The 12083-nt window shown below is 39.6% G+C and overlaps 1 long non-coding RNA gene across 3 annotated transcripts; it reads right to left on the bottom strand.

The window, feature by feature from the left end:
• Positions 1-4241: 4241 nt before the first annotated feature.
• Positions 4242-7994, bottom strand: LOC131680335 (uncharacterized). Of its 3 annotated transcripts, none has more exons than XR_009303862.1 (7): positions 7610-7994; positions 6919-7531; positions 6670-6780; positions 6295-6597; positions 5984-6216; positions 4743-5682; positions 4242-4680 (listed from the first exon to the last, which is right to left on the bottom strand). It is a non-coding gene; the product is annotated as an uncharacterized LOC131680335 (long non-coding RNA). The 3 variants fall into 3 exon arrangements; XR_009303863.1 differs by having other exon boundaries at positions 4242-5682; positions 7610-7634; positions 7721-7988; XR_009303861.1 differs by having other exon boundaries at positions 4242-5682; positions 7610-7988.
• Positions 7995-12083: the final 4089 nt, after the last annotated feature.

Here is a 12083-nt window from a genome sequence, read left to right as displayed (position 1 = left end):
TCATCAAACTCGAAAGAATTCAGTATCGTTGTTTGCGTATCGCCTTAGGGTGCATGCAGTCGACCCATACGATGAGTCTCGAAGTGCTGTCGGGCGTTCTCCCGTTGAAAAATCGATTTTGGGAACTCTCATATCGATTGCTCATTCGATGCGATATCTTGAACCCGGTCGTGATTGAAAATTTCGAAAGGCTTGTTGAGCTCAATTCTCAGACCCGTTTCATGTCCCTGTACTTTGACTACACCTTTAAGCTAACGCAACGTGCCTTATCAAATAAACGATTTGAATAAATATATATATATATATATATATATATATATATATATATATATATATATATATATATATATATATATATATATATATATATATATATATATATATATATATATATATATATATATATATATATATATATATATATATATATATATATATATATATATATATATATATATATATATATATATATATATAAATTTCGATTTTTGGCATAAATCGTTCCAATTTGCATTGATGCCTTATAGAAATATATCTATATTCTGCCAGCCACAGTGCAAAAAAAACATAAATATAACGCTCGTGAATATAAATGATCATTCTGTCAAAGTTTAATTTTCTGTTTGATCTTTGTTTACTTTTTATTTAAACCTCGCTGAAAAACGTGTATAATTTTATTCCAAACTTGTGAAAATTCACTTGAAACGAAAATAAATGTTCTCCCCCACGTCGATAGGTATCATATTCAATTAGAATGACACTCACAGTTCATTTTAAATTCAAATTGAAATATTTTAACCAATTTTTTAATCAAAGTATGAAATCTCGACAAACATATAATTCCGGCTTAAAAGCCAACTGTCAAAATTCTCCTTGAAATGGAATTCCGGACAAACCGTTACTCGCCAATCACAGATGTTGACAGTAAACAAAAGAGAAAAATTTTCTCTTCCATTAACTGCTATGAACTGTGTTTATCCAGCGACGGTTTGTCCGGAATTTCCTTTCAAAGAGAATTTTGACAGTTGGCTTTTAAGCAGTAATCATATTTTTGTCGAGAAATAACTATCATGGCACCAATTACAACCGATGGTTTAGCCACCTCTAACTCGACGAGCGCCTATTCAAACTGAATAAAACATGCATACGTATATCAATTTATTTTCTTTTGTGTATATTATGTCACTACAAAGTACTGCACATCATCGGCCAACTTTCAACTATCCAACACGTTAAAGTTCTATGTTCAGAAACATATCGGCAACAAGTTTACAAAATTGTTCTCATACCCTATGGAACGAGATATTTGACGAAGAAAAGCTATTTTACTGCAAGAAAATATCGGAATGACTTTACTCATTTTCTTTAACTTGAATTTGTTGTTTTTTTAACATTGACGTGTAACGCAGATCAGAACGCAGCCATATAAATGACAGCATCGTTTGATTAAAGCTTACCAAATATTTTGGACCGGTTTAAAAGTTAGTCCGGTTTAAAAACAATTAGATCAAACGTCCGGTAAAATGCAGTTTGTTTTAATTTTCACCGAAAAAAATCGATGACCGTCCATACCAAAAACAGTTAGTACGGCTTTGTGCTTACGGCTAATAGTGTGTTTTAGTTTTAATGGATTTGCGTCAAGCCGGCGCTAATCTATTCCGACAAAAAGTTAGTGTCGGTTTCTGATGAGGCGAAGCCAAAACGCAACTGTGTAAGAAATAAGGATTTGTGCCCTCAAGTGCAAAGACTGGTTTGACCAACAAATTTTCACCCTAGTGAGAAATTTTGGTGTTTACCAAATTTTCCTCCTTAGGGTGAAATATAGCATAATGCTACATAACTTTTTTTCGCGTACTTCCATTCAAATTTACTATAATTTTCTTCCAAATATATTTTTCAGTCAAGACTATTTTGTAGCTTTTTTGAAGCTTTTGTTGCCAAATACCACATAGTTTGACTCCCGTTCACTTCAATTGAAGTTTTTACTGGCAAAATATTAGAGGAAAATATATTAAATGCTAGAACTTTCGAACTAGCATTCAGAAAATTACACTTCATTCATTTTTAAAGGGAGCAATCTTAGTTTTTAAATGATAATACATCTGTTTCTTGAAGAATGCGGAAGTTAGAGTTTTGGGATATTTTGTCCGTAAAACCCCCTATTTTTAAAAATCATTTCTGCTGTATGCTACAAATCATACATTTTTTGCAGTTTTTCTAATGTTCAATAATTCTGTGCCGGTTGAGACCGGACTCCTGATTAAGCTTAGTATGCACCTCTTGCGAAATGAGGTCGCGAAATATTTTTCCTTCTTCCGTGCGGAATTTTGACATTTGCTCGCGAAAACTAGTCTGTGTGTTTGCTGTTAGATGTCGCTTTTGATAACTGGAAAACGACATCAGCTGTTGTTTGTTTATTTCTTTTTTATATTTCTGTTGTCATTTAAATGTTTTAAATGATGTATTTTATTAATTCATCACGGATGTGTATGAAATCGGTAACAATTGTAAACCTATTTGCCATTCATGAAGCTCTCAGGGAAGTGACGTACTCAGCGTGAATCATATTTCGAGAATGATTAATCATAATGCTTATTTGTGACGGTTCCGGATGTCTCGGGGAAGTTCAGTCTGACCAATTTAGACAGCACAATTCCTGCAATCGGAAATTTAAATCATTGGCTGGCCATTTTCTATCTAAATTGGCTGCTTCTACCGGTTCTAGAAGACTCAGGGAAATGATCGAAATTCGCTCAAACCAAATCTATTGTAATTGTCCGAATCGTAAGTCTAAATCGGCGTTTGACCATTAAGAAGCAAATCTGATTGCCTTGGCCGCCTTTACCGCTTTCACAAGTCTCGGGGAAACTACCTTTCGAAACACGTTTCGGAATCCGGAAATATAACGCAAATATAACAACCGACTCCGACTCAACCGGTTTCAGGTCGAACCAAACCCTAGGCTTTAAACTACGTTAAAAATCGATTATGATAACAATGGCTACTACTAAAGGTTCCGGAAGTCTCAGGGAATGCTACCAATAATCAGTACGGATACAAACCTATTTTTGGTATAACAATTGTGAGAATCGTAATTGAAATTTATTGCCATAAGTAATTCGTGGTAATTCTTATTGCATGAAACACTAGAGAGGTTTAAGGAATTGCGCATATTGCTACTACTTGTAGCCGCCAGAAGCATAATTGTCCCATGTGTATAGGGATTCCCATAGAACATGGGACAGTTTTGCTTCTAGCGGCAGAATACCTCACACAAAAAATGCTGTTCAAGTCTGATATTACACCGAAAGTTAGACGAATTAACTGAATTCTAATTTGATGGTCAAATTGACCCTGTATGTAAATTATGGAAAAGATGTTATAAGCCTTTTACAATCAGTCATAATCCAATAATACGTTATAATCCATTTAAAACGAGTGTATTGCTAGTTAGCAATGATGCAAAACGCCTACCTTTTCTGCGGCTGTAATTTTTCTGCCTACCTTCTCATTTCTCTTTTGACGCTACTGCCGTTCGCTAGTGCAGGACGCTCAGCGCTGTACGGCAGTCTGTAAGCAAAGCAGTAACATGACAAAAAAATACTGCCCCCAGTACAGACACCAGACGCGAGCAGTACAGCTTCTCTTTCCTTATTTTACACTTTTTAATACTTTTAATCTATTCAATATTTTTGATAAAAAACCAAGACAATGAATGCGGTTCGATTACACCACGACCGGCATTAAAGCTTTCGTGTGCGGGCCTCTCCCTTTGACTATGCAGAGAAAAGCGTACAAAGCGAAAGAACAAACTTTACTACGCCACACTCTCACTGAGCAGTCGGAGTACAGTAGCAAAACAAAAATTTATTCTACTGCTGTACGGGAAAATGTACTCGGTTTGGCTACTGTTCTGGCAAGAGCTGCAGTGATGCGTCGCTGTAGCGGGCTGTACGGCTTGTACAAATGTAAATATACCGAAAAAATGTAGTTTACCGGTACCTTTGGCATCCCTGCTAGTTAGGCACTTTTCAATCAGTTAGGTCTTTTCATAATCAGTTCGGTCATAAAAATCAATTAGGCCCTTTTATAAATTGTTGTAAAATCGCTATCAAAATTCTTCATAATCAAATATTGCGTTATGTACGTGCTCGGGTAGATATTTGTTAATGGAAAACAAGAAATTTCAATTTGTTACATTTTGTGGTTAGGCCCTTTTCAAATGTTTGGATAGAACTGGGTAGAGATTGTAATTGTAATTGTAAATTTATTAGCTTGCGATACCCTGTTGGTTACATTTGTAAATTAAAAAAATATAAAATTATAAATTCAGAATCAAAACAAGTATGACCAGTAGCTGGTCGAAAACACTTTACGGTGCGATCTTTTCAATTTCGTCCGAGTTCTCCGCGTCTAGCAACTGAATCTTTTTCCGGAAGTGTTTTTTGATTGATCTGCAAATCATCATGCTTCGATCACTGCCCACTAGGTTGATGGTGATTCCGTTCTGTTAAAGAAGTGGGAAGAAATACAATCTATAGGATCACAAGAATGAGTCACACTTACCGAATCTACCGGTGCGTCTAATTCGATGTAGATGCGTTTCGCAATCGGCTCGTCCCTGCTAATCCATCGGCAGGTCGAAGTTGACGACAATGGTCACCTGTTCGACGTCGATACCTAAGACGAAAGAATCTCTCCGTAACCTGGTGCTGTAGCCAGAATCAAGTGGTGGAACTTACCCCTGGACAAAACGTTCGTTCCAACCGTTGCTCCACCGTTAGATTACCGGACAGTACCGCTACCGAGTGACCATCCTGGGACATCCTGCAGGTCAACCAACCGGCCGTTTTTTGTACCTGTTTCGATCGATTAACAGTTCTGAAAATAAGTTTACTTGGACGTTTACAACTGTCCTATACATCATATGACAGAAAATGATCGCTTGTCCGACGGTAATCACACAATTTCTCGTCCTGGTTGCGGAACTGACGTAGTACTGTTTGATGTTATCGAGTGATTCTTGCTCCCGCGCCTGCCGTATGACGATCGGATTGAGTACGATGTACTCGGCAAACTCCATCACCTCGCGCTCGTACGTGGCCAAGAAGAACACCGACCATAACACCCGCCTCGTCCAGTACAAAAAGGAAAAACTAGGTCGTACGTCCTGAACTTTATACCCCAGTCAATTAGCTTGCCGGGTGTTCCGATGATGATATGATTAGTCAGCTTCGCCCCTTTGACGGTCTCCTCACCGCGAACGGCGTAAGGAAGTTTGATTTCCGGACAAAACTTTGCCATTTTGGCAGCTACTTCCCCCTTCTGAATTGCCAGCTCATACGTGGGGGAAAGGCAAATCACCTGCAGATAGTTTTTTTAACTGATGGACTCAACTGTGCATTGCCAGCACAAAGGCAGCGGTTTTTCCTGTTCCCGACTGACTCTGGGCGATTATATTCCGTGGCGGACCGGCCAACAGAGCCATCTCCTGAATCTTGGAAGGGCGTTGAAACCCATCGCATAGACTCCCTGAAGTAATCCCGGCTTCACGTGCAAAACTTCGAAAGTTTTAACCAACCAACCGGCGAAGAAGAATCCTTCCGCTGCACCTTCAGATCCAGCTTTGATTCTACTAGACCTTAGTGAACATCTTTCATTAGCAAACTTGCATCCGCCGGGCTAAAAGATTAGTCATGGATAATTTTAAAGCTGATACTAAATATTTCGGGAGAAAATTTAGAATAGGACGTAAGCAACAATGAGATTCTCTTTGGGGTCTTTCTCTTCTGTTTGTTACTCGGTCGTTTCAATATTTAGTACTCAACTCTTTACCTAATATTTTAGTAAAACCATCGGCTATGTACTGGAAAATTAGTGCAAAGTGTTATAGTGACGTCATAATCGAAAGAGAAAGTAAACAAAGAGAGGCTGTCAATGTTCCTTATGTCCTAATCAAAATTTTCTGCAGATTTCGACTTACTTGAATGCCTCGGCATCTTCCGCGGAGGAAGGTGTTTCTCCATTTTCTCTTGCAGCTTGTTTTTCTTCAGGAGCTGCTAGAGTCAGAATTTCTGTAGCTACCGAACTCCAAACATCAGGTGCAGCTTTAGTTCTACTGCCGGTGGACTAGGTTTTTCCGCATTCTCTTTCTCTGGACTGCCAGCCGCCGGCTCTGAATCCTTATCCTTGATGATATGTACTCAGTTCGCTAACCTATTTGTATTGAAAAGAAAAATTCAAATCCCATCCCAATGATCGCTTCAAAAATAGGTTATAACAAAAAAAACACACCGAGTGCAGAAATTTCTTGATCCGTCGTCTTTTTGACCCAGTTATCGGCAGCGCTTGCCATCGTTTCGATCGGGTATTAAAATTCAATAGCAAGGTACAAAGTATGGGAAATCGTCCTGAATCAGCACGGGTACTGTCCCTCGGGTGGTTTATTCCTTGCAATTCGCTGAAATTTTGACCAGAGCGACCTTGCGGAAAAAACGATGCCTTCTTTTGCCTGCTCACTTCCCTGCCATGAAACCGATGATGAGCGCTTATTCCAAACGGTTAGCCGATTGAAGATGACGTGCCATTATGTTTGTTCTGTGAATTGATAAGGATATTTAGATATACAAAGGAATGTTTGGAGGAGGGATGCTACTGGTAAATACATACCGAAAGAGAAAGTCCTTTCCGAGCATCTTGATGTTGTGTTTTCTGTTGGCCCATTATCACTGCGTTCTCTTGCTGGGTGATTACCATGATATTATGTTGTTGGTGTTCGATCTGAAAAAAATCATAATAAAAAAATATCCGTAAATGAGTGAACTCGAGCTTTTTAAAGAAGAATAGGGTATTACATTACAATGTACTAAACACGGTACTGATCCTTTCGAAATAAAAAAGGTAATAAAAATGTCTCACCTTGCCGCACCAACTGAATAAAAAAGTCCTCCTGCACACCGCATGGTACAGTATAGTATGCTGCTGCTACTGTGTTTGAATGTGCTGTTGCTATCTTTTTTGCAGTTGGTAAATCTACATTTGGGTTGGATCTATTGCACTAATTGCGGTTGCTGACCAGGTTGTACCGTCGGTTGAACGTTATTGCTACCGACCTTTAGGATGATGGTCATGGTCTGGAAGAAATCTTAATTTTCTGATGTTGTGGTTGAAGGTGGTTCTGCTGCTGAGCTTGCTGTGAAATGTTGGCGATAAGCACTCGAATAGTGATTGCTTGCTGCTGCTGGAATGGAATCACGAGCACTGTGTAGGCAGTGATATTTTCAAAAATAGTGGCAGACATGTTTTAAGGCAGAATGTGCCGATGAAATGTTTTCCGATGTGTCCATCATTCGTAAACTCCTGTTGTTCGTTTGAGCAGTAATTGCTATGTGGTCCTTTTTTGAGGGGCTGTTGCTGGATTTAGAGTAGTTGGTACTGCTGCGGTTGTATCGATTTAATGTTGGTTGGCTGATTGCCAGATCCAGGATGTTGAGACAAGATTAGTTGAGCTGATTTGCTTTGTTTGGGTGTGCTGCAAATAATATTAATTATTTAAATTTAATTGTTTAAAACTAGAAACAATCACTTCCAGTAATATTTTTAAACTTACCATTCAAATTCGAAATATTGAATTTCTAAACCACGAAATTTTGACAGGTTGCGATGAAAAAAATACAAAAAATTGCCAATCTTGTGTTTTCTTATATTTTTTCATTGCAACCTGTCAAAATTTCGCGAGCCTCCGTGCGAAATAATACCGCTGACCATTATTTCGCAAGGAAAAAGTTTGCCTTGGTGACAGCGCATAGAAAGCAGCGCTGTCTCGCGGAACTATTATGAAACTTATCGTTTGTCGAACCGTGTCTCAGCTAACTTCATTTTTCGTTATCGTTTTCGCGAGAGCTGCGTACCGCTTACGAAATGGAAACGAAATTTTTTTTCGCGAACATTTCGCGACGTTTTTTATGCATAGGTTTTGTATAGGAAATTTCATTTCGCAAGAGGTGCATACTTAGCTTTAGATGTAATGTATAGGCAATTTTTTTTTCGTCAAATATGGCGTCGTTCTTATTAATGAAATACAATATGTTTTTATTTCACTGTATTGGAATATATGCGCTACTATATAGAAGTACTGGTATTTCGACTTTAAATTTTTTTTTTGGTGAAATTCCGTTAAGAATGAAAGGTGGTTTACTACGTAAATGCGAAAATCATCCATTTCATTTTCATATGTCAAAAACATTGAAAATGTGAAAATGCAACTTCATTTCCTATTACATTTTTTTTCCACATTTTTCAATTAACTGAAGGGTTGCTAAAATAAAAGTTTTCCTATTACTGCAGTAGAACGTTTTTGAATGTATAATGTTTGCCTTAAAATGTATGAAATTTTATTAATAGAAAATGCAAAAATAGATTTTTTCATAAACATTACATTCTGAGGAGTCTCTTAAAGTTAAATTTCGTGTGAATAAGAATAACATTTTATTATATATGGTTACACAAATGTACAATTTCCAACACCATTTTTAAAAATATAAAAATTTTACCGCATTACCGCGCGGTGCGGTGCGGTAAATAAAGTGCGGTTGCGGTAAGCGGTGCGGTTTTATTATTTTTTTGCGGTTGCGGTGCGGACAATCCATTTACCGCCCACATCCGCACCGCGACGAATCCTAGTAGCAATAGATACACATCATTGGATGCGCGATAATTTCAATCCAAATCACTGTGCATCTGCACACGCTATGCATCTGGTAGCCTTTTTATCCACTGACTCTTCATCCTGCAGCCAAACGCAACACACATTCTTTCAAAAAAAAATTCTCACGAGTGGCGAAAATCGCATTCGCATGAAAATGCTGCCTCCAGATTCAGTGAGCGTGGCATTCGGGAGAATTTACTTCATCCATCGAACGAAATGCTGTGTGAGCAATTCTAAGCTAGATTGTGCCAGCCTTTACTCAACAACGCCACTCATCAGACATTGTATTCATCGCATGAACAGATAGCTGAGGATGAACAAACCATTATAAGAATCGACGTGTGCATCATCACAGCACAAAGCGAAACGGGAAAAAATCGATGTTCACTCAGCAATCAACAAGCTTGTTTGTTTGTTATTATAGGAAAATCCGAAATTCCGGTAGGAGCACCTAGGCCGCCCAGAAAAGAAGGGTACGCCGGGCAAACAAGAACCCGAGTAGTGGGCCAACCCCTACTTACAAATCTTAGGGCAGAATATAAACTGGCCAGGGGAAATTTCGCTCAAAGACAATCGACCCCCCAGCATTCAAACTTCCCAAAACCAGTTAGTAAAATATCCAGAGAACCCATTGGTTGTTCCCCGGACAGATGTGCACACGGGAACTATGCCCAAAATATTTCCAAATAATGTCACTAGTACAACGTTAATTAATCAATACTCGAGACCGATTACCACACCGGTCGTGAGATCGAGTGCATGCGTGTATACCAATGTCACACAGCCGATGTTCTCTCTGCCAGATCCCCGTCCAAAACAAAACCATACTACCGTACGCTTATCGTCCATTAACCAGCCATCAGTGCCAATAGAACATTCGTTCGATACCCAAACTGAGTACGAGTTTTTGGCTACCCAACATAATAGACGTCTATTCGTCCCAGAGCCAGTATACACTGGCGCCCCAAGCCTAAACCCAACAATGAGCTCAGTTTATCCACCGTTCTCTTCATTTGAGTTTCCGCCAGCACCCCACCCAGCTCTAGCACCAACACACACTGATGTACCCAACCCATTTCCAGTGACAAATTCCCAGTTTCAACCACCATATTCACGATAGTATTTGACAGGATTCCACCCCGCTCCAAAACACACCGGAGCAGCAAATCTAATCTCAACAAGCAGCTCTTTTTACCCACCACATTCTTCTCCAGAGTTTCCACCAGCTCCGCTCCCAGTACCACCGAACAATGCACCCACTAACAGAACAACCCCCTCATCCCATCGTACTTTACCAGTTTCTCAATGGAATATTGAGAAGTATTCGGGTACTGATCAAGGAATGAAACTGAACGAATTTCTATCAATGGTTGAACAACTCTCACTCTCTGAGCGGGTTTCTGAAGATGAACTATTCGATTCTGCTTTTCATCTCTTTAGAGGGCTGGCATCCAACTGGTACATGTCCATGCGCTCGGGGTATCGGTTGCTTAACTGGCGTCATTTAGTACATGAGCTGCGGAAGACATTTGTTCACCCGGAACTGGACACGTTGGTGAGGTCTCGAATATATCAGAGACGCCAACAGCGGAACGAGACGTTCCAAGAATATTTTTTTGACTTAGAGAAAATATTTCGGTTCATGATTACCCCGATGAATGACCAAGAAAAATTAGACATTCTAAGAAGAAATTTACGTACGGATTACAAAAAAGCACTTTTGTGGAAACCAATGGCAGGTCTTCCTCAGCTGGTTGAAGCAGGACATCTCATTGATGCGTCAAATTTCTCTATGTACCAGAAGGTATTTGGTACTGAAAAATCAGTACACATCGTCAACAACAAAAATTTTCCCAATTCCAACACTAGTAACGGGAAACATCAGCATCAATATCAAAATAAAAATGAATCAGAAAAGTCAGCTAGGGCCAAACCTGATACTTTTGGGAACTCTCAACCTTCCAGACAGGTTATCGACCAAGGAAAACGTCCATTGGACCAGAAAAAAACAGGAGTTGAAGACCCGAAAGAGGCAACCTCGAAGCCGCATAGAACCCTCGAATTTTTAACAGCTGGCTTTACCCCACCACCAGCGAACGTTTGTTTGAATTGTCGCCAACCCAGGCATCAGATTGAACAGTGCCGGTCGTTAAAGGGACTAATCTGCTACATCTGCGGTTTTAAAGGGTTCGACACACAAAACTGTCCTTATTGTCGAAAAAACGTACATCAGATGACCGAAAATCGCCGGTCATCCGAAAAATCAGCGTAAGTTAACCGTCTTCTGACTCTGCGTCAGATGGCTGGGAATCTGTCAAATCTGACCTGTATTCGGAACAGACCCCTCAGATTCTCCAAATTACTGTATCCAATTTTGATGATAATCGACCCTATGCGTGGGTAAATATTCACCACCTTAAAATAAAAGGGTTACTCGATTCCGGTAGTAATCGAACGCTTATGAGTAATAAACTATTTCAGCGCCTGCCCAACATTAGATTAAAAACACCAACGGATCACTTAGAGCTACGATCTGCAGACGGGAGCATTCTGAATATCTTAGGAGAAGTTTATATTCCCTTTAGATTTGATGGGAAAATAAAAGTCGTACCGGCGCTGGTAATCGACGAACTCGTGGTAGATTGCTTACTAGGTATGACTTTGTGGTCTCGTTTCCATATTTACCCACACATTGAACAATGTGCCGTTATACATACCGATGAATATAAACTAGTAATAGATGAATCATCCACACCCCTCTCACCAGAGGAGATTCACGCACTCACTCAAGTTAAGCAATTGTTCAAATGTGCAGTGCCTGAGTGTTTACCGACGACTCACTTGATCGAGCATGGTATTGACATTGTTGATGAGTGGAAATCTAAACCTCCCGTTCGACAATACCCCTACACCATGTCGCCAAAAATTAGAGCAAAAGTTGCTGAAGAGCTTGATCGCTTGCTTCGAGTAGGGATAATTGAGCGTTGTTCCTCGGACTGGTCATTAAATGTTGTACCAGTAATAAAACCCCCGGGCAAAGTTCGCCTCTGCCTCGACGCGCGTAAAATTAATGAACGCACCGTGAGAGATGCATACCCTTTACCCCATCCTGGCCGCATTTTAGGGCAGTGGCCTCGAGCAAAGTATTTGAGTACCATTGATTTGTCGGAGGCATTTCTTCAAATTCCTTTGGAAAGACGGTTCAGGAAGTACACGGCCTTCAGAATTCAGGGCAAAGGGATGTTCCAATTTACAAGCCTTCCATTCGGATTGGTCAATAGCCCCGCAACGCTATCCCGGCAAATGGACCAGATCTTAGGCCACGGTGAGTTGGAGCGGAACGTATTTGTTTATTTAGATGACATTATCATCGTCA

Source organism: Topomyia yanbarensis, chromosome 1 (assembly GCF_030247195.1).
Source record: "Topomyia yanbarensis strain Yona2022 chromosome 1, ASM3024719v1, whole genome shotgun sequence".
Taxonomy (NCBI): Eukaryota; Metazoa; Arthropoda; class Insecta; order Diptera; family Culicidae; genus Topomyia; species Topomyia yanbarensis.
This window is presented reverse-complemented; position numbering and strand designations above follow the sequence as displayed.